The sequence below is a fragment of the Oncorhynchus mykiss genome, chromosome 8 (genome assembly GCF_013265735.2).
Source record: "Oncorhynchus mykiss isolate Arlee chromosome 8, USDA_OmykA_1.1, whole genome shotgun sequence".
Classification (NCBI taxonomy): Eukaryota; Metazoa; Chordata; class Actinopteri; order Salmoniformes; family Salmonidae; genus Oncorhynchus; species Oncorhynchus mykiss.
Genome location: NC_048572.1, coordinates 85190203 through 85208414, shown reverse-complemented (window position 1 = coordinate 85208414; position 18212 = coordinate 85190203). Strand labels below are relative to the sequence as shown.

Genomic DNA, 18212 nt, shown 5'->3' with positions numbered 1-18212 from the left:
CTCCCCTCTCTCTCTCTCCCTCCCTCCCCCCTTCTCCCCCTCTCCCCCCTCTCTATCTCTCTCTCTCTCTATCTCTCTCTCTATCTCTCTCTCTCTCTCTCTGTCTCTCTCTGTCTCTCTCTCTCGCTCTCTCTGTCCATGTGAACCAGAGCAGCTGGTCTAGCCCCTTTCCTCTCTGATCTAGCCAGCTGGAATGCCTAGCACAGCCTTGATGTTACACTACCTCATACCACATTTGTGTCCCAAATAGCACCCTATTCCCTATAATAGTGCACTACTTTTGACCAGAGCCCTATGGCACCCTATTCCCTTAGCCATAGGGCTCTGGTCTAAAGTAGTGCACTATATAGGGAATAGGGTGCCATAGGGCTCTGGTCTAAAGTAGTGCACTATATAGGGAATAGGGTGCCATAGGGCTCTGGTCTAAAGTAGTCCACTATATATTAGGGAATAGGGTGCCATAGGGCTTTGGTCTAAAGTAGTGCACTATATAGGGAATGGGGTGCCATAGGGCTCTGGTCTAAAGTAGTGCACTATATAGGGAATAGGGTGCCATAGGGCTCTGGTCTAAAGTAGTGCACTATATAGGGAATAGGGTGCCATAGGGCTCTGTTCTAAAGTAGTGCACTATATATTAGGGAATAGGGTGCCATAGGGCTTTGGTCTAAAGTAGTGCACTATATAGGGAATGGGGTGCCATAGGGCTCTGGTCTAAAGTAGTGCACTATATAGGGAATAGGGTGACATAGGGCTCTCGTCAAAAGTAGTGCACTATATAGGGAATAGGGTGCCATAGGGCTCTGGTCTAAAGTAGTGCACTATATAGGGAATAGGGTGACATAGGGCTCTCGTCAAAAGTAGTGCACTATATAGGGAATAGGGTGCCATAGGGCTCTGGTCAAAAGTAGTGCACTATATAGGGAATAGGGTGACAAAGGGCTCTGGTCAAAAGTAGTGCACTATATAGGGAATGGGGTGCCATAGGGCTCTGGTCTAAAGTAGTGCACTATGTAGGGAATAGGGTGACATAGGGCTCTCGTCAAAAGTAGTGCACTATATAGGGAATAGGGTGACATAGGGCTCTGGTCAAAAGTAGTGCACTATAATAGGGAATAGGGTGCCATAGGGCTCTGGTCAAAAGTAGTGCACTATATAGGGAATAGGGTGCCATTCAAACAGCAACATTTATCTCTCTCCACATAGTTTATCATACTGACTTTTTTCACCATAGTGAAAATCCCCTTTATAAACCCTGCTGTCGCTTTAGTAAGTGATTAATATGGCCCTGTGTTGTTGGATAGTCCTCATTGTCGATGTAATAATGCATCAATACCCAGGGACAATACAGAGATTCATTACAACAGTTATTTCTGTTTCTTATGTTAAGGCATGTTGTGTTGTTGCTATGGGAACCAACGTGATAAATGAACAGCAGTTTTATTCGCTGATCTGTAAATAAGTGTTCGCTCAAATTGACAAGATCTATGCAGTCCGGGATCTTAAGAACAAGAAATTCGTTAACATATTGTACGAATTGGATTCGTAACATATATCATACAAATTGCACAATGTTATTTTCTATTATTTATTTTTTTTAATTTGCAGGACGCAACATATCATACAAAATGGTTGCCTTAGAACACAATTCGATGATAACGATCCCTATTGGACCACGACGTTAAACCTTGGGTTAGAGACGGGTTGATCGGGTTAGAGACGGGTTGATCGGGTTAGGGACTGGTTGATTGGGTTAGGGACTGGTTGATCGGGTTAGGGACTGGTTGATCGGGTTAGGGACTGGTTGATAGGGTTAGGGACTGGTTGATTGGGTTAGGGACTGGTTGATCGGGTTAGAGACGGGTTGATCGGGTTAGAGACGGGTTGATCGGGTTAGAGACGGGTTGATCGGGTTAGAGACGGGTTGATCGGGTTAGGGACTGGTTGATCGGGTTAGAGACTGGTTGATCGGGTTAGAGACGGGTTGATCGGGTTAGAGACGGGTTGATCGGGTTAGAGACGGGTTGATCGGGTTAGAGACGGGTTGATCGGGTTAGAGACGGGTTGATCGGGTTAGGGACTGGTTGATCGGGTTAGAGACGGGTTGATCGGGTTAGAGACGGGTTGATCGGGTTAGAGACGGGTTGATCGGGTTAGGGACTGGTTGATAGGGTTAGAGACGGGTTGATCGGGTTAGGGACTGGTTGATCGGGTTAGAGACGGGTTGATCGGGTTAGAGACGGGTTGATCGGGTTAGAGACGGGTTGATCGGGTTAGAGACGGGTTGATCGGGTTAGGGACTGGTTGATCGGGTTAGAGACGGGTTGATCGGGTTAGAGACGGGTTGATCGGGTTAGGGACTGGTTGATCGGGTTAGAGACGGGTTGATCGGGTTAGGGACTGGTTGATCGGGTTAGAGACGGGTTGATCGGGTTAGAGACGGGTTGATCGGGTTAGAGACGGGTTGATCGGGTTAGGGACTGGTTGATCGGGTTAGGGACTGGTTGATCGGGTTAGGGACTGGTTGATCGGGTTAGAGACGGGTTGATCGGGTTAGGGACGGGCAGGGTTATTTTTGTCATCAATAACTAGTGTCCTGGCAGTGTATCACTAAACTGATCATTAACATTTTGAAGAGGAGCCATTTTCTCATGCTCTGCTGCGCAGTACGGTCATATCTGACTGACTAAGATCATAACATGGTGTCAGAAGCGCTTCCAACCTTGTCAAATATAAGACAGGAGAGATGATTTCACAGAAAATAATAACGTTCCTTGAGTTTGGAGTGACAGAGAGTAGCTAATGGCTTTCTCGTGTCTCATCGTTGAGCGGAGCAGCCCAAGTGGAGCTGTTGCTATGGTTACTCACAGACTCACAGTCATCGTGAGTAGAGTGCATGCAGAGTGAGCTGCCTGCACACAGGGAGCGAGTGACAGACAGCGAATGGATTTTCTGATTTCGAGTTTTGGGCGGGGCCGGGCCGGGCCTTAAATTTGACAGAAGCAATCGGGCCTGAGTAGGGCTAGGTTTAAAATGCATGCCTGTTCAGGGCTTTACATAGTACACAAAAAACAAGGACCCGTTTTGGATCACAACTACTGGTTGGATTATACAAACCTTCCGGGGGGCATCACTTTAAGTCAGTTTCGGCAATATCACTTCACACATTCAAATGAGAGTCCTCCCAAAAACCTGTATTTTACGAGTACAGTATGTCCTTTCTGAAATGCATTATCTTACAAAAATGTACCATGGTAGTACAATGGGGGGGAGACCATGGTATTTCCACCAGTACCATGGTATTTTCCTGTCATTATAGTGACCAAAAAAAAAACATGATATTTGTTTCATTGTAATAGTTACCATGGTACACATATTAACCATGGTAGTACAATGGGGGGGTGACCATGGTTTTGTACGAGCAGCATGTAGTGAAACATGAAAGCAAGGTAGCTAGTTGTTTACAATGTATTATGATGGTCTGTGTCCCACCGTTTTTCAGGTAAAGAAGCCAAAAACATAGTAATTTATGGTACTCACATAATTAAACGTTGACTACTCGCTCTGCATTGGCAAAGTGTAGGCCTAGTACCTTCTTAAACCCCTTAAGCTCATAGTGAAACCACAACACACATGGTCTAGTGGCGCAGTGTACCTTCTTAAACCTTGGGAGCTGAAGGGAGTCTGAAACCTTGAACATTTAAAATAGTTTGTTGACCTGGTGTGTTTTTTTTTATTTTTCAGTTGGCTCTCTCTCATTCAACTGACTTGGCTACTCTTCGACAATTCTAGACGGTCAACATGCAAAAATAATTGTTTGTAAAAATGTGTTAATTATCATCTTATCTCATAGATACATTTTCATCATGTCATTCTCAGAATATCCCTAAAAACAGCAAGTTTAACAATGTTTCCCTTTGTTTACACTCTGTGTAAACGTTCATTGGTCCTGTCGCCATGACTACGACAGGCTAGTTTGACTGGACCTAACTTTAGCCTACATTAGCTTATATACTAAATGACTTTTATAAATTAATGAACCTATCAAAACAGAAGGCTTGTGGTATATGGCCAATATACCACGGCTAAGGGCTGTATCCAGGCACTCTGTGTTGCATCGTGCATAAGAACAGCCCTTAGCCGTGGTATATTAGCCATATACCAAAAACCCCTTGTGCCTTATTGGTTAATCATACAATGGTAATATGAAACATTTACAAAATAGCCTCCAACACTCTACTCAGCAAACTGGATGCAGTCTATCACAGTGCCATCCGTTTTGTCACCAAAGCCCCATATACTACCCACCACTGTGACCTGTATGCTCTCGTTGGCTGGCCCTCACTACATATCCGTCGCCAAACCCACTGGCTCCAGGTCATCTATAAGTTTTTTCTAGGTAAAGCCCCGCCTTATCTCAGCTCACTGGTCACCATAGCAACACCCACCCGCAGCACGCGCTCCAGCAGGTACATTGCACTGGTCATTCCCAAAGCCAACACTTCCTTTGGCCGCCTTTCCTTCCAGTTCTCTGCAGCCAATGACTGGAACTAATTGCAACAATCCCTGAAGCTGGAGACTTATATCTCCCTCTCTAACTTTAAGCATCAGCTGTCTGAGCAGCTTACCAATCACTGTACCTGTACACAGCCCATCTGTAAATAGCACACCCAACTACCTCATCCCCATATTAATACTTACCCTCTTGCTCTTTTGCACCCTAGTATCTCTACTTGCACATCATCATCTGCACATCTATCACTCCAGTATTAATGCTGAATTAACTTGTACCTCTAAGGCCTATTTCTTGCCTACCTCCCTATTCTTCTACATTTGCACACACTGTACAGAGATTTTTCTATTTTTCATTTATTTTGTGTTGTTAACTGGACGTTTGTTTATGAGTAACTCTGTGTTGTCGTTTTTGTCGCACTGCCTTGCTTTATCTTGGTCAGGTCGCAGTTGTAAATGAGAACTTGTTCTCAATTGGCCTACCTGGTTAAATAAAGGTGAAATATATATTTTTTTTAAAGATTTAGGTGCCATGGCAGTACCACGGTAATACCATAATACTTCAAGGCTAAAACCATGGTACATTTGTATGATTCAGACCACAGTAATACCATGGTACATTTGAATGATTCAGACCACAGTAGTACCATGGTACATTTTAATGAGTCAGACCACCGTAGTACCATGGTACATTTGTATGATTCAGACCACAGTAATACCATGGTACATTTTTATGATTCAGACCACAGTAATACCATGGTACATTTTTATGATTCAGACCACAGTAGTACCATGGTACATTTTAATGATTCAGACCACGGTACATTTTTATGATTCAGACCACAGTAGTACCATGGTACATTTTAATGATTCAGACCACAGTAGTACCATGGTACATTTTTATGATTCAGACCACAGTAGTACCATGGTACATTTTAATGATTCAGACCACAGTAGTACCATGGTACATTTGTATGATTCAGACCACAGTACATTTTAATGATTCAGACCACTGTACATTTTTATGATTCAGACCACATTAGTACCGTGGTACATGTTTATGATTCAGACCACATTAGTACCATGGTACATTTTAGTACGGTTTTCAGTGTGGTTTGTGTGGGAATAAAAATGGAACAGAACACTGGTTGAGATGTACTCAACATTTCAACGATGGTGGCACATGATTTTCATACAATAAAACAGTGTCAAGGGTGACGTTTATATGACAAGGTTTTAATGATTTGCCAAAATAAATTAGTGTTTTCCACGGACATGAAGAAATTCAAGTAAACATTAACTGTGTCACTCTTTTTGTTGTTGTTGATAGCTTAGTTCAAACAGCGTTTTCTCGCAGCACCGAACTATAAAAATACATAACTTTCTCTTTGGAATAGTTGGGCGAGAGTTCCGTCTGAAACAATTGAGTGCGCCTCTGTTTCGTGCAGGGATAAATTGGGTGGCTTCAATTCACTTGAACGTTTGCTATTTTGCTTAACGGTTTGAACTGAACGATAGATTTCCACCAAAAAACGTTCTTGAACAGACCTCGAGGTAGGTTTGCTCCCGATTGGTGGGTGTGGTGAGATGTGATTTGAAGCAATGAATGACGTATTTAAAGGGCATTGGCCAAGCTGCTGACAGCCTTCCCCAACCCCTCCCTGTGTTTTAACTGGTCGTTCTGTACAGCACCGTCTCAGTATAATTACTTGCTTGTTCCAGAACGTAAAACGTTCCAAGGATCCCAGATTGCACGCCCAGATTGCACGGACCCAAAAACTGTATAAACCACACATCTGTTATTCAATATTTTGCCAATACCAGTATCCACCAGTAGATGTCAGAAGAGTAACATATTAACCACTAACCTTCTCTTGTACTGTGTCCAGAGAAACATTGTCTGGGCTCTGCACTTGTTTCAGTGGCTTGGTGGTAGACTGGAATGCCTGGTCAATAACAATAACAACCGTTTCCTCATAAACATACATGCCAGTTTGAGAACTCAGTATATCAAAGTTCAGCCATGACGTCATATAGTAAGAACATGGTATAAGCATGGATAATACCAAGCACATAATACTAAGCACATAGAAATATAATTATTATTATTATATTACTTTAATATTTATATGAGCAAGCATTTGTGCATGATAATTTTCACTGGTTAAGATGTGTTGTGGTTTATACTGTCACTGCCTTGTCATTTGAAACTCCATAGAGCTGTTTATTTATTTAACCGGGCAAGTCAGTTAAGAACAAATTCTTATTTACAATGACGGTCTTCCCGGGGAACAGTGGGTTAAATGCCTTGTTCAGGGGCAGAATTACAGATTATTTTTTTTTTTTACCTTGAGCGATTCGATTCGGCAACCTTTCAGTTACTGGTCCAACGCTCTAACCACTAGGGTACCTGCCGCCTCTACACTCTAACCACTAGGGTACCTTCCGCCTCTACACTCTAACCACTAGGGTACCTGCCGCCCGTCTTCTACCTCATCAGATCAAACAAGCTGCTTGCTAGGCTTAATTTATTCATGTGTGACACTTCCTGTATTCCAAAGTTTCTGGAGGAGATATAACCTAATCCGTTGCTGCTATGTCTAGTTCTTCCTTAGTCTCAACAGTTCAGCATTGTGGGTAATGCAATGCTACACATTGGTAGTGAATGAGGTGAGTTTCCCCTTTTACTACTTAATTTGTTAATGTAATGTGTAACTCCTGCACTGTAATGTCCCTTGAGAAGCCAAACAGATGATACTCTAATGGGTTGGTTCTTCCTTATTCTCTACAATTCCGCATTGTGGGTAATGCCATGTTATGCATTGGTAGTGGATGAGGTGAAATACTGTGTGAAGGCTATAAAGCCCAATGGAAAAAGTGTTATATATTTCTCCAACCCCGTGTACTGCCATGGGACATGTAGTAGCTGCCTGGTGGGTGAGAGGCTACTCTGTTCCAGCAGCTGTGTTGGGAGCTCTCTGTTGCTCGTGTTTTGCCAGCTGCAATGGGAGAGAGGGAAGGAGGGCGGGCGGGTGGGAGGGAGGGAAGGAAGGAGGGAGGGAGGGATGGAGGGGGAACTGGGCGCCACACAGCCACAAAGAACAGACAGTACTGGACTGAACTTTCTCTCTCTCTCTCTCTCGTTGTCTGCACAGCCACAGAGTACAGTCAGTACTGGACTGAACAGGCAGGCTTTCCTCCCTCTCCTCTCCCTCCGCTGCCTGCTGGCTAACTGCTGCCTCTGCAGTACCTCACATGGAGAAACATGTGACGCTGCTGTCTCTAACAGAAAGAACCGACTGTGCTGCAGACAGACAGGCAGACAGACAGGCAGGCAGACAGACAGGCAGGCAGGCAGACAGACAGGCAGACAGACAGGCAGACAGGCAGACAGGCAGGCAGACAGGCATGCAGACAGACAGACAGACAGGCAGGCAGACAGACAGACAGACAGGCAGACAGGCAGACAGACAGACAGACAGACAGGCAGGCAGACAGACAGGCAGACAGGCAGGCAGACAGGCAGGCAGACAGGCAGACAGGCAGACAGGCAGGCAGACAGGCAGGCAGACAGACAGACAGGCAGACAGGCAGGCAGACAGACAGACAGGCAGGCAGGCAGGCAGACAGACAGACAGACAGGCAGGCAGGCAGACAGACAGGCAGGCAGGCAGGCAGGCAGACAGACAGGCAGGCAGGCAGGCAGACAGGCAGGCAGGCAGACAGCAGGATTGCTAATGTGCTATCCTGAATCAATGGAGAGATTTTAAATAAGATATATTTAAAACCACCACACAAACAAACATACACGTTTTCTTTCTTTCTCCCTGCACTTTTTAATTTCACAAAATGCCTTCCTTTTTGGCAACCACATCGAATTAATGCACTTCGTGCCCGATTCAGACTTGAGATAAGTTGACTTAACACGGACTTATGTCAAGTCTACTTATCTCAAGTCTGAATCAAGCCCTTAGTAAAAGTTGATGTTAAGTAGAATAGGTCACAGCTGCAACTGGCTATGTATCAACAACAATAGGCTCATTGTTCAAAGAAAAAAGTTACTCTTGAATGCAGCAGTCATACCACACTAACCCAACAGTTGGTTGCTGCCCTTTCTTTCATTCTCTAAGATCACTCTTGTAGAACAGAGCAAGGAAGAGAAGACAAGAACAGAGAAGAGGGGAGAGGAGAGCAGAGCAGAGGAGAGGAGAGGATAGGAGAGGATAGGAGAGGAGAGGAGAGGAGAGGAGAGGAGGGGAGGGGAGGGGAGGGGAGGGGAGGGGAGGGGAGGGGAGGGGAGGGGAGAGGAGAGGAGAGGAGAGGAGAGGAGAGGAGAGGAGAGGAGTGGGAGGGGAGGGAGGAGGGGAGAGGAAACAGGTGATTGCATAACCTAGTTAAGTCTACAGAGCTGCAGATTGACTTGATGTTGACTTGACTTCAGTTCCAACCTGCACTGTATTGTGGTGACTATACGCTAATAGTGGACTAATGTTTGGAATGGTAATTCACAGCAATATCAGTTCATCTGTAGTGTCCCCTAATTGGACAATTAGTTTGATATACACTGTAACAAGGATCATCAACTACATTCAGCCGTGTGAAGATTTGTTCTTGAGCGGATGGTCAGGACACTGGAAAATAATTGCAACACATTTGTAGACTGCGAATTGACTGCAAACAGATACAGCTGCAAACAGATACAGCTGCAAACAGATACAGCTGCGTTGCACCTGGATTCACCTGGTCAGTCTATGTAATTAAATGTTTTGCACACTCAGTGTATATCTCCTTATTATGCGTGGGAATACTTGGGAACAAATTTGCCCTGCAGGCCACCAGTTGGGGAACTCTGCACTGTACAATACACACTACACACTATACACTATACACTATACACTACACACTATACACTACACAATACACACTATACACTACACACTATACACTATACACTACACACTACACAATACACACTACACACTATACACTATACACTACACACTATACACTATACACTACACTCTATACACTACACACTACACACTACACACTATACACTACACACTGTACACTATACACTACACACTACACACTATACACTATACACTACACACTACACACTACACACTATACACTACACACTACACATGACACACTATACACTATACACTATACACTATACCCTACACATGAAACACTATACACTATACACTATACACTATACACTACACACTACACTCTATACACTACACACTATACAATATACACTATACACTACACACTATACACTATACACTACACACTATACACTACACACTACACACTACACACTGTACACTACACACTACACACTATACACTACACACTACACACTGTACAATACACACTACACATGACACACTATACACTATACACTATACACTATACCCTACACATGAAACACTATACACTATACACTATACACTATACACTACACACTACACTCTATACACTACACACTACACACTACACACTACACCCCTACACACTACACACTATACACTACACACTATACACTACACACTACACACGATACACTATACACTACACACTACACACTACACACTACACATTACACACTATACACTATACACTACACACTACACACTATACACTATACACTACACACTATACACTACACACTATACACTATACACTATACACTACACACTATACACTACACACTATACACTACACACTACACACTATACACTACAAACTACACACTACACACTACACCCTATACACTACACACTACACACTATACACTACACACTATACACTATACACTATACACTATACACTACACACTACACACAACACACTACACACTATACACTACACCTCTACACACTACACACTATACACTATACACTACACACTACACACTACACATTATACACTACACCACTACACACTACACACAATACACGATACACTACACACTATACACTATACACTACACACTATACACTATACACTACACACTATACACTACACACTACACACTATACACTACACACTACACACTATACACTATACAATACACACTATACACTACACACTACACACTACACACTACACATTACACACTATACACTATACACTACACACTACACACTATACACTACACACTACAGACTATACACTATACACTATACACTACACACTCACACTATACACTACACACTATACACTACACACTATACACTGCACACTACACACTACACACTACACCCTATACACTACACACTACACACTATACACTACACACTATACACTATAAACTATACACTACACACTACACACAACACACTACACACTACACACTATACACTACACACTACACACTATACACTATACACTACACACTGTACACTACAGACTACACACTACACACTGTACAATACACACTACACACTGTACAATATACACTACACACTACACACTACACACTACACACTATACACTACACACTACAGACTTCACACTACACACTGTACAATACACCACTACACACTACACACTATACACTATACACTACACACTATACACTATACACTACACACTACACACTACACACTATACACTACACACTACACATGACACACTATACACTATACACTATACACTATACCCTACACATGAAACACTATACACTATACACTATACACTATACACTACACACTACACTCTATACACTACACACTATACACTATACACTATACACTACACACTATACACTATACACTACACACTATACACTACACACTACACACTACACACTACACACTATACACTATACACTATACACTACACACTATACACTATACACTATACACTACACACTATACACTATACACTACACACTATACACTACACACTACACACTACACACTACACACTGTACACTACACACTACACACTATACACTACACACTGTACAATACACACTACACATGACACACTATACACTACACACTTCACACTATACACACACACTACATACTACACACTACACACTACACACTACACACTATACACTACACCCCTACACACTACACACTACACACTATACACTATACACTACACACTACACACTATACACTACACACTACACACTATACACTACACACTACACACTATACACTACACACTACACACTACACACGATACACTATACACTACTCACTACACACTACACACTACACATTACACACTATACACTATACACTACACACTACACATGACACACTATACACTACACACTTCACACTATACACACACACTACATACTACACACTACACACTACACACTACACACTATACACTACACCCCTACACACTACACACTACACACTATACACTATACACTACACACTACACACTACACACCATACACTACACACTACACACTATACACTACACACTACACACTATACACTACACACTACACACGATACACTATACACTACACACTACACACTACACATTACACACTATACACTATACACTACACACTACACACTACACCACTTCACATTACACACTATACACTACACACTACACACTACACACTACACACTACACATTACACAATATACACTACACACTCAGTGGCGACCCATCATTCGTTGTATCTACCGTAGCTTTTATTGATCTGATCATGTCAGCATCATACTTTCAAAGACAAGCAGTCATCATCATCATGAATCACGTCCACAATCTACTGGCAAATCCTCTTCATCCTTGTCAAATGAAGATAAATTCTAAATGCAATGTATCGGTGGTCATCGGCCATTGGACATAAACATTACACAACAAGATGGAAATCGCAAATTCAACAATGACTGTTTTGAAAGGAATCAGTGGCTCACTGCAAGTGTTGCAAAGCAATCACTAGCCTGCTGTTCAGTGAAGTGGGTGTGTGGTCCAAGTCTGGGTTTAAGGGTCTCTTTTCCAAGCTTAAAATGATTAACAGTCACATGCAAACCCGTGGGCCAGACTTGGTGTACAGGGAGAACACTGTAAGAACGGCCCATATATTCTAAATTATGTCGCTGTACATTTCAAAAGTGCTGAACAAATAGTTATATTGACTACGTCCGTCCTATCTCGCTCATTAATGTCTTAATGGAAATCACGGATGGCCTCTTATGCGCTCATCGTTCCCTTATGCAATAGTTCGTACATCTCAATTGTCGGTAGAAACGACATTTGTTTAAAAACCTCTCTAGGGTAGGGGGCAGCATTCGGAATTTTGGATGAAAAGCATGCCCAAATTAAATGGCCTGCCACTCGGGCCCAGAAGATACAGTGGGGCAAAAAAGTATTTAGTCAGCCACCAATTGTGCAAGTTCTCCTACTTAAAAAGATGAGAGAGGCCTGTAATTTTCATCATAGGTACACTTCAACTATGACAGACAAAATGAGAAAAAAAATCCAGAAAATCACATTGTAGGATTTTCAATGAATTTATTTGCAAATTATGGTGGAAAATAAGTATTTGTTCACCTACAAACAAGCAAGATTTCTGGCTCTCACAGACCTGTAACTTCTTCTTTAAGAGGCTCCTCTGTCCTCCACTTGTTACCTGTATTAATGGCACCTGTTTGAACTTGTTATCAGTATAAAAGACACCTGTCCACAACCTCAAACAGTCGGACTTTCAACTCCCTCAACGCCATTACAGTATCCATTGACTTAGGACTCAATTTGCACTTCCTATGCCTTCCACTAGATGTTAAAAGTCTTTAGAAATTGTTTCAGGCTTGTGTTCTGATAAATGAGGGAGTAAGACCAGTCAGAATGAGTGGACCCTGATGTGTCAGAGCTTTTTCATGTGCAATCCCGAGAGAGTGCATTTCTTGTTTACCTTTTATATTGACGACATTATTGTCCTGTTGAAATATTATAGATCCTTTAGGCTAAAAACAACCTGATGATTGAATATAAACATCGTTTCATGTTTTTATGAACTTTACGGATACAATTTGGATTTTTTTGTCTGCCTGTTTTGACTGCGTTTGAGCCTGTGGATTACTAAAGAAAACGCGTGAACGAGGTTTTTGGATATAAAGAGACTTTATCGAACAAAGGGCACATTTATTGAGTAAATGAACGCCTTCTGAGTGCCACCATATGAAGATCATCAAAGGTAAGGGATTCATTTTATCTCTATTTCTGAGTTTTGTAACGCTTCTGCTTGGCTGGTTACTGTTTGTAATAATTTGTCAACTCTCAAATAATCGTACGGTATGCTTTCGCCGTAAAGCATTTTAAAAATCTGACACCGTGGTTGGATTCAGAAGAAGTTAATCTTTAAATCTATGTCAAATATGTTTTGTTTTCTGCATTTTTATAACTGAGTATTTATGTATTTGAATTTGGCGCTCTGCAATCTCACTGGATGTTGGCCAGACGTACCCTAGAGAGGTTTTAAGCAAGTCAACCATATCAACTATATATTTTTTAAAGGCAGTAAATGAGGCTGAATTAACTGTTTCGCTGCCAGACAAGGTTCCGCTGATAGCCAGGTGTAACGGTGGCAAGGATTCACTCCATGGTGCTGAAAAGAAAGCTCTGCTATTGGGACAGCTTCATGTAGGTCCTAACAGTTTGTGGGCACCGTTATAGGGCAGTTAAGGTATTGGTTAGTGTTGTGTTGTGTAGTGTAGTGTAGTGGCTTTGCTGGCATGAATCTGAAAGAAATTGGGAGAGTTTGCCCCACCAACATTTATATGCTAAAATCACCACTGTATACACTATAGATTAAACACTATAATTAAGGCCAGGAGTTTTTCCTCATCACGAAAACTGACCGGGAGAAACTCTTTCCCCAGATCTAGTTGGGACCCTAGTAGTTAACACAACTCTGCTCCAGTAAACCAATGATCTCAAGACTCTGATACTGTAGGCCCCATTTGATTTTACCAGTACAGTGGGCTGTCAATTGAGAAGGGGGTAGCTGCAGCACAATATGGCAACTGGAGTATGGGCGAGTAGGTGTGTCAAAAGGAAAGTAGTGGGTGTGTAGAAAGGAGTGGGTGTGTCAAAAGGAAAGTAGTGGGCGTGTAGAAAGGAGTGGGTGTGTAAAAAGGAAAGTAGTGGGCGTGTAGAAAGGAGTGGGTGTGTCAAATGGAAAGTAGTGGGCGTGTAGAAAGGAGTGGGTGTGTCAAAAGGAAAGTAGTGGGCGTGTAGAAAGGAGTGGGTGTGTCAAAAGGAATGTAGTGGGCGTGTAGAAAGGAGTGGGTGTGTCAAAAGGAATGTAGTGGGCGTGTAGAAAGGAGTGGGTGTGTCAAAAGGAAAGTAGTGGGCGTGTAGAAAGGAGTGGGTGTGTCAGAAGGAATGTAGTGGGCGTGTAGAAAGGAGTGGGTGTGTCAAAAGGAATGTAGTGGGCGTGTAGAAAGGAGTGGGTGTGTGGAATGCGCTCTGTTAAATACTGTTAAAAACTTCCCACACCGTTGCGGGACAGTAAACGGTGCTTGGCAAGTGGGAGCGAAGGACACTATGTCCCAGTGTTGTTGCCATTCATCCCCTACCCATTGAGTAGACTGTATACATATCAAGGCCAGATCTAAATGATATTAGTTATTTATTGTGTAGGCTGCTGTCCTGGGAAGGAAAACACTTGACACATTAGCAGGCACCTCAACATCGGAGCTGGTCGTCGGTTTTATCAACTTGTCATGCAGCCCAATCAGCATTTGCAAAATGTCTTGAGTGGCAATGAATCTGTCCAATTAGCTGATTCGCCTTCCATACCCTCTCTCCTTTCGACACACCCACTTGCCCATACTTCGATCGCCATATTGGGCTGCAGCTATCCGTACTTGCATCGATTAGCCCGTCTTGGCCTGAGGTAAGAACAGCCCAAACCCCAACGGAGAAGAACCCAGAAATTACAAATCAGTCCTATAGATGGACTAAAAATAGTACGTGGAAACTACCAGAAAGCAATTGGAAATCAAAAAATAAAACACTTTGACAGAAGCTTTCTTTCAGCCAAACACTTTTAAACTTCCTGCTACAGTGTTTGAAAGCGTGTATTTATAGTTGATTAATGGAAGACAGTGCTGGCTAGCTGCTCCAGCTGGCTGCAGATATAGTTAAGCTATGATGGCTGACCTATATTTTTTCCTCAACTCTGGACTAGGAGAGAGAGAGAGAGAGAGAGAGAGAGAGAGCGAGAGAGAGAGAGAGAGAAATAAAGAGAGAGACAGAGAGAGAGAGAGAGAGGGAGAGAGAGAGAGAGAGAGAGAGAGAAATAAAGAGAGAGACAGAGAGAGGGAGAGAGAGAGAGAGAGAGAGAGAGAGAAATAAAGAGAGAGAGAGAGAGCGAGAGAGCGAGAGAGAGAGAGAGAGAGAATGACTATCAGACCGTAGAAAAATTACAGCATATCTAAAAAGGTCAGAAACAAACCACAAGGGAGAAGAACCTAGTAAATTACACAAGGCCAATCAGTCCTATAGATCAGCGTTTCCCAAACTTGATCCTGGGGCTCCCCCTGGGTGCACTTTTAGTTTTTTGCCTAAGCACTACATAGCTGATTCAAATAAATCAACTCATCATCAAGGTTTGATTATTTGAATCAGCTGTGTAGGAGAGGAGTTTCCTGTGTAGTCTGGGGAGTTTCCTGGCCATGGACCCAAAATATTGATGTTTTGTTCCCCGAGCCACTTAGTTATCACTTTTGCCTTATGGCAAGGTGCTCCATCATGCTGAAAAAGGCATTGTTTGTCACCAAACTGTTCCTGGATGGTTGGGAGAAGTAGCTCTCGGAGGATGTGTTGGTACCATTCTTTATTCATGGCTGTGCTCTAAGGCAAAATTGTGAGTGAGCCCACTCCCTTGGCTGAGAAGCAACCCCACACATGAATGGTCTCAGGATGCTTTACTGTTGGCATGACACAGGACTGATGGTAGCGCTCACCTTGTCTTCTACGGACAAGCTTTTTTCCGGATGCCACAAACAATCAGGAAAGGGGATTCATCATAGAAAATGACTTTACCCCAGTCCTCAGCAGAATATCAGTCTGTCCCTGATGTTTTTCCTGGAGAGAAGTAGCTTCTTTGCTGCCCTTCGTTGACACCAGGCCATCCTCCAAAAGTCTTTGTCTCACTGTGCATGCAGATGCACTCACACCTGCCTGCTGCCATTCCTGAGCAAGCTCTGTACTGGTGGTGCCCCAATCCCGCAGCTGAATCAACTTTAGGAGACGGTCCTGGCGCTTGCTGGACTTTCTTGGGTGCCCTGAAGCCTTCTTCACAACAATTGAACCGCTCTCCTTGAAGTTCTTGATGGTCCGATAAATGGTTTATTTAGGTGCAATCTTACTGGCAGCAATATCCTTGCCTGTGAAGCCCTTTTTGTGCAAAGCAATGACGACGGCACGTGTTTCCTTGCAGGTCACTATGGTTGACAGAGGAAGAACAATGATTCCAAGCACCACCCTCCATTTGAAGCTTCCAGTCTGTTATTCGAACTCAATCAGCATGACAGAGTGATCTCCAGCCTTGTCCTCATCAACACTCACACCTGTGTTAATGCAATTCATCTGATCACTCTTCATAACATTCTGGAATATATGCAAATTGCCATCATACAAACTGTGGCAGCAGACTTTGTGAAAATTAATGTTTGCGTCATTCTCAAAACTTTTGGCCACGACTGTACATAAAAAAATGTATAATTCTTGAATCAGCTGTTATAGACACTTAGAACCCTTTGGATTACAGCAATTACAGAAAAGGGATTACATTTAAAAACAAATACAAACCCTGCAGCTCCACAGGGAACTTCAACCTGCAGCTCCACAGGGAACTCCAACCTGCAGCTCCACAGGGAACTCCAACCTGCAGCTCCACAGGGAACTCCAACCTGCAGCTCAACAGGGAACTTCAACCTGCAGCTCCACAGGGAACTCCAACCTGCAGCTCAACAGGGAACTTCAACCTGCAACTCCACAGGGAACTTCAACCTGCAGCTCCACAGGGAACTTCAACCTGCAGCTCCACAGGGAACTCCAACCTGCAGCTCCACAGGGAACTCCAACCTGCAGCTCCACAGGGAACTTCAACCTGCAGCTCCACAGGGAACTTCAACCTGCAGCTCCACAGGGAACTCCAACCTGCAGCTCCACAGGGACCTTCAACCTGCAGCTCCACAGGGAACTCCAACCTGCAGCTCCACAGGGACCTTCAACCTGCAGCTCCACAGGGAACTTCAACCTGCAGCTCCACAGGGAACTTCAACCTGCAGCTCCACAGGGACCTTCAACCTGCAGCTCCACAGGGAACTTCAACCTGCAGCTCCACAGGGACCTTCAACCTGCAGCTCCACAGGGAACTTCAACCTGCAGCTCAACAGGGAACTTCAACCTGCAACTCCACAGGGAACTCCAACCTGCAGCTCCACAGGGACCTTCAACCTGCAGCTCCACAGGGAACTCCAACCTGCAGCTCCACAGGGACCTTCAACCTGCAGCTCCACAGGGAACTTCAACCTGCAGCTCCACAGGGAACTCCAACCTGCAGCTCCACAGGGAACTTCAACCTGCAGCTCCACAGGGAACTTCAACCTGCAGCTCCACAGGGAACTTCAACCTGCAGCTCCACAGGGACCTTCAACCTGCAGCTCCACAGGGAACTTCAACCTGCAGCT

At 43.6% G+C, this 18212-nt stretch overlaps 1 protein-coding gene across 1 annotated transcript in view; it reads left to right on the top strand.

The window, feature by feature from the left end:
- The first annotated feature begins 7052 nt into the window (after nt 1–7052).
- Nucleotides 7053–18212, top strand: part of LOC110530840 (cysteine/serine-rich nuclear protein 1) — a 37578-nt gene continuing 26418 nt past the window's right edge. Inside the window, exon 1 of the mRNA XM_036986594.1 lies at nt 7053–7179. The gene's annotated coding sequence lies outside the window, so the exon portion shown is untranslated. The remainder of the gene's footprint in view (nt 7180–18212) is intronic.